This window comes from Hordeum vulgare, chromosome 6H (genome assembly GCF_904849725.1).
Source record: "Hordeum vulgare subsp. vulgare chromosome 6H, MorexV3_pseudomolecules_assembly, whole genome shotgun sequence".
Lineage (NCBI taxonomy): Eukaryota > Viridiplantae > Streptophyta > Magnoliopsida > Poales > Poaceae > Hordeum > Hordeum vulgare.
In genome coordinates, this window is record NC_058523.1 from 482,233,521 (window position 1) to 482,239,614 (window position 6,094).

General features: G+C 49.5%; 1 pseudogene; it reads right to left on the minus strand.

Annotated features, from left to right (window-relative positions):
• Window positions 1-295: 295 nt before the first annotated feature.
• LOC123404761 lies at window positions 296-5,640 on the minus strand (annotated as a pseudogene).
• Between the last annotated feature and the right edge of the window lie 454 nt (window positions 5,641-6,094).

The following is a 6,094-nucleotide window of genomic DNA, read 5'->3' on the forward strand; positions in this document are numbered from 1 at the left end:
TTTTAATGAAGGAAGTACTGTATAATAACTAATGAAAAACCAGGAGAACATTGTCCCAATGTTTTGATTTGGAGATTACACTGGCGTTGCATCATGTTGCTGCTATCAGGTACGAGTAGAAATTATAGGCAAACTTTTTCGAAAAAAAATTATACGTACATTATTATTCTATCTAGTTCTTTTCAACTACAAGTATTTAACTACAATGAGAGTAGATAATGATTTTGGCCCACTTCGCAAACCGCAACTGCAAAACAAGCAACATGCACGCTACCATTTCATACTTGCGTCCCCCCCGCGCGCGCGCTGAGCTCTTGCACTGATTAGCATCTACTCGCACGCGTTGGACCTGAACCCGAAGACGCTCTGGCCTACATCGTAAAGCACCTCGAGCGTCCTCTGCTGCACGTTGCCGATGAAGCCTGTGCTGCCGTCCTCGTCGGTGGCCGCGAACGCGAGGCAGTTTTCGATTATGATCCCGTCGTGTCGAGGTCGACGACCGCGCCGCCGTCGAACACCAGAGCGACGGTCGGTATGGTGACGTTGTCCTGGCCGCTGAAGTCGAAGCATGTGTCAAGGATGCTCGTGGGCGGCGCCTGTGGGTACTGTTTCATGCCTTCCTTGAACGCCGTCTTGAGCGCGTCGTACGCCGTGGGCGGCAGGCGGGTGATGATGGTGCCGGAGTCCATCACCGACCCCGCGGAGAAGATGGAGGACGGTACGCTGAGCTGACTTCCGCCAACTCGGATGCCCTGGAGAAGCACGGCGTAGTACGTCGGGGACTGTTTGCTTCTGAACATCCCCGTCGTCGCGAATTCCGACGTGCTGGTCTGCGCGCCGAGCGTCAGGAACCCGGAGGAGCCAAAAGAAGCCGGGAGGCAGTACGAGAAGGCCTTGCCGTACGTCTCCTCCGTCTGTGACACGAGCGACTGCGCGTTGCCCCCGAGCCCCATGAGCCCGTCGGTCCAGTCGCCGAACCCCTCCTCGACGCGGCTGCAGCCGAACTGGAAATCCTTCACCGTCATCGAGCCCAGCGCCAGCGTGTCGGAGCCGTAGATGCCAGTCGTGTTGGAGCCGTCAGCGTACTGGACCATGTACTGGCACTGCGAGTTGGAGCAACCGTTGCCTTCCACGCCGAGCTGTGTGCACGCCGCGGAGTCGCACGAAAACGAGGTGTAGGTGGTGGAGTTGCTGGGGTCAAAGAGCGCCAACCCGGACTTGGAGTTGCAGCGCACCCACGACACGTCGCTGCCGGTGTCCACGACCATGGTCTGCTGCACCGCCGGCGAGCCGATTCCGACAGTGATGACGTACTCCAGCGTGCCCAGAATTTTTTTCACCGTTTTGATCCTTAAGGCGTAAATTCATCACAAAACAAACTGGGTTCAAAAGTATTTCACGTTTTGACCCTTTTGGAAACGTCAGAGACCGTGGCGTTGCAGGACTCCGCAGAAACGCCAGTCTACTGGACGGTGCAGGCCTCATGTGCAACGCCAGTCTACTGGACGTTGCAGACCAAAGCTGCAACACCAAGGGGGCTGGCGTTGCAGACCAAAGCAGAAACGCCAAGCTCACTGGCGTTTCAGGGCTCATAAGTAACTGGCCCGCGGCCCCTTCCTCCACCTCCACTTCTTTCTTCTTCCTCTTGCACGAAAAAGCTCCCCCTCCTCCTCCAGATCCCCCCTTCGATCTCCCTCCTCCCCCAACCGTCTTGTTGGTTCTTTGAGGCAAATCGAAGAGGCCGGTAAGCTCCTCCAATCCCTTCAATTAGTTTTTGCAATGATTTTTTATTTGTGTAGATTTCTTTTGCACTAGGTGTACGTATGTTTTGAAGTAAAATTTATTTTGTGATTGTTAATAGGTGTAGTTTATGGTGTCTCTATGTGTAGTTTTTGGTGGCTATATGTATAACCTAGGTTTTGTTTATATTATCCGCATTAGGTTTATGCCTAGGTTTAGTTCATATTATTTGAAGAGGCCGGTAATAATTTTCTTCATATTATGTAGGATGTTTCGTCCCGATCAATATCCGGGTCTTGATGACTACTATGAGCAGAAGCATCGTGCGGTGATAGTTGAGAGAGGAGAGGTAATTATGATTTTATTGATGATTATTTTTATATACTCCATGATTTGTATATTTTCACAAGTTGAGCCCATTAACAAATTATGCCTTTGTTTATTTAGGTTCCTCCACTACTTCGTTTGAGGGGGCACAACCCCAATGAAACTCTTGTATATGACCCTCGTTACGAGCCATATTTTAGAAGAATGGATCTTCTTCAATTTGTGCTCAACTTTAAAGGCACACCACCATGGTTGAACGCCACTGCCCTAACAGCACTTACGGATCGATGGAGGCCGGAGACGCACTCTTTTCACCTTCCTCTTGGTGAGATGAGCATAACCTTGGAGGATATTGCTATGATCTCCGGGCTTCCTATCGAGGGCAGGGCTCTTACAGGGAAGGTTAGGGCCGCCGGGTGGCGACAATGGGTTGCAGCATTGGTTGGTGTTGAATCCGAGCCATGGATTGATGAAACTAGGAAGGATCCTAGGCCATCCGGTGTGTTGTTCTCTTGGATACAGAGACATTTTCACAGATGCCCAAGGGATGCTAGTCCGCTTGTTGTGGAGAGGTTCGCGAGAGCTTATCTCTGGAATCTTTTGACCCAAGTGGTGTTTCTGGATGGCACTGGGGACACAGCCTCATGGATGTTCTTGGATCCACTTCGTGGCTGGGATGTGAAGTGGAGTTGGGGTTCGGCGGCACTAGCCTTCTTGTACCGTCAGGTATGGCTTAATATCATGCATTTTCATTTTATTCAATGGGATATGATGCATTTTCATTTTATTAAATCTGTAGTTGGATGGAGCATGCATGAGGAGTAAGCCGACGTCCTGTCTTGGAGGTTTCGTCTGGGCCCTACAGGTTTGGATGTGGGAGCGTATCCCTGTTGGCCGGAACTTCAGCCTTGCTCCGGAAGAACCCTGGAAGTACCCGTTTGACGGGGACGAGGAGCGATACCCCACTATCGCACACACATGGGCTAATGTCCAATGGACGAGTATCGCGGCAATGGGGCGGTATAAGGCATACATAAGCGAGCTTGACATGCTAACTTACGAACAGGTAAATGCTTTATCAAATTTGCTGATTTTTTTTTCATGGATGGTTGAGTGACTTGTTTTTATGTAGGTTAATTGGAGGTCGTACACGGTACTTAGGCAGTATCCTCTGAGCAACATGTGCCTTCGTGACCAGCATCTTTGGCGTGTGCGGTGCCCGATGATATGCTTTTATGCGGTGGAGTGGCATCTTCCTCATCGTGTTTCAAAGCAGTTCGGGGTACAACAACGCACCCCGCCGGTTTACGTCGAGACAAGTGTGAAGCTACATAAGTGAGTCTTTTGTATCACGTGTTTCTCCTGTTGATCAATGTCTAACATGAAAAAATGAAACTGATGTAGTATTCTAATGCTTTGTAGGACAAATCGACAAAGCAATAAGACTGTCATCAATTGGGAGGAGCACCACATTACTTGGGTGGACATGTGGAATGCTCAAAGACAACATCGAGGTGAAAATGATGAAACACCAGACACTGACGAGGCGGCATACTTAAGGCATTTGGAGTGGATGCGTACAGAGTACAGAGTTATCCATAAGGCTGTCTGGACTCGTTTCGATTGCTTGGACTTACTGCCGAGTGAGGCTGCTGATGCTGCATTCAACAATTCAATTAGGGAGACAGTTGGAGCGCATCTTGACTATGGTCCTCTCCATGACCGAGTGGTACGTCCATCCTTTAAAATATAAACAAGTGTCATTTATTCGTGGATGGTATGTCACATGTGTTTTATCCAAGGCACGAAGCTATGGAGATGTATCAACGAGAGTAACGTGGTCCTTGTCCGTGCCCCATGTCCACAAACGGACGAACTTGTTAGAACTACTCTGCAGGTTTGATGCCTTGTTAACCTTTGTTTTGTCATACCTTTGTTAGCATATTAACATGTCATTATCTTTTCCTTGCGCAGAAGGTCGCCAATCGGTGCCGCACACTAGCGGCTTTACTTTCTTGCCACGGTGTTTCGTCCACCGATGTGAGGGCACGTGCGCAGTACACGATGGATGTGCAGTCTTCCGCTCGTCCGTCTGCCAGCCGGCCACGAGCCTCTTCCGCTCGTCCGTCTTCGAGTGGAGCACATGTTTCTTCTAGCCGAGCACATGAAGAGGAGATTGAAGAAGAAGATGAGTCCGACAACGAGGCCGCGGATTAGGACTACATTGAGTTTGGGGCTTCGCAGATGGAAGATGCTCCGCAGTCAAGTCAACCCACTCAGCCGAGGGAAGCAACACGTCGAGCTAGCTCAAGGAACATCAGACGTCCTGGCTGGCAGAACACTCCAGAGGGCTACGTTACTAAGGGCAAGATGGCTGCAAAGAGAGGGAGGAAGTGAGTGTTATGATGTTGTCTGTTGAACTACTATGTTTTCTGTTGAACTATGTTGTTTGTCGAACTACGTCTGTTAAACTATGAACTATGATGTTATGCTGAGTCTTATGATTTAAATTATGGTGTTATGCTATGAATTATGGTGTTATGTTTTGATGAATGGTGTTATGCTGAGTATTATGATTTAAATTATGATGTCATGCTTTCAATTATGGTGTTATGTTTTGATGAATGGTGTTATGCTGTGAATTATGGTCTTACGACTTAAACTATATTCTATGAAATATGTTTGTTGATCAAAACAGTGAAAAAATCTTGTTTTGGGGTACTGGACTAAGGAAACGCCAGGAAGCATGGCGTTTCTGGTTGCGTCTGCAACGCCAGCAGGTCTGGCGTTTCTACGCTGGGTGCAACGTTGGCCAGGACCCAGCACTGCGGTACTGGACTAAGGAAACGCCAGTGAGCTTGGCGTTTCTGCGTTGGTCTGCAACGCCAGCCCCCTTGGCGTTGCGGCTTTGGTCTGCAACGTCCAGTAGACTGGCGTTGCACATGAGGCCTGCAACGTTCAGTAGACTGGCGTTTCTGCTGAGCCCTGCAACGCCACGGTCTCTGACGTTTTCAAAAAGGTCAAAACGTGAAATACTTTCGAACCCAGTTCATTTTGTGATGAACTTACGCCTTAAAGATCAAAACTGTGAAAAATCCGCGTGCCCAGGGGGGTACCCAGTTCGGTCGGCACCTTGACCTCCTCCGACTGCTGGATCCCGCCGAGGCGGTGCTGGACGTAGGCGGCTCGGAGCTCGTCACGGCGGAGCAGCTCCTCCAAGGTAGGCGCCTCCTTGGTGGGCACCGGCGAGCACGGACCGTGCCTGTGGTTCAAGGGAACCGTGGCTCCACTGGACGACGACGGATTCACTGCAAACTCAACGGACGGTACGAATAATTAACCTAGTCGCAGAAAGCTACGTACGGCATCCGTCCACACTACTGATCTATCTACGTATACCTTTGGGTTCGGAGCAGACGGCTTGAGGCTGGAGCGAGCTCGGGCGCTGCTCCGCCGCTGCACTGGCGATGAGAGCATGGCAGAGAATGCACGACACAAGGAGCAGGAGCAGCAGCTGCGAGACAAACGCCATAGCTTCCCAGGGAGCTAGCTGTCGACTCTGTGGTGTAATGAAATCTGCACTAGGTAGGCAGATGCTCACAGCTCCGGATTGGATGCCTTATATGGATGGCTCGACTTTCTGGACATACCGACTTGGAGACGGAAGGCTGCGTCAGACCACACTCTACACTTTCTTTTCTTTGAAACTAGACTACACTGTACACACAACTAAAAAAAGACCACACTTTTACTTGATATGGTAGGATCAGTTTAAGTTGCTGTCAAGAGCAACTTTGAGAGATATATACTGTAAAAATAATTTCAGAGGCTCTGCAACGTGCAAAACTGCAAACTAATACTCCTTTCCATCTTGTACTGGAATATAACGCCAGTGTTCATACTTCTTCCACCTTGTAGGACATACAGTCAGTGGATTTATTTTTTCCTTTTCCCCCTTCTATCGCCTAACGTAGTACCCGAGTGTCTGCTGAGCTCTCCCTGATATTTGGTAGAGTTGATTTTTGCA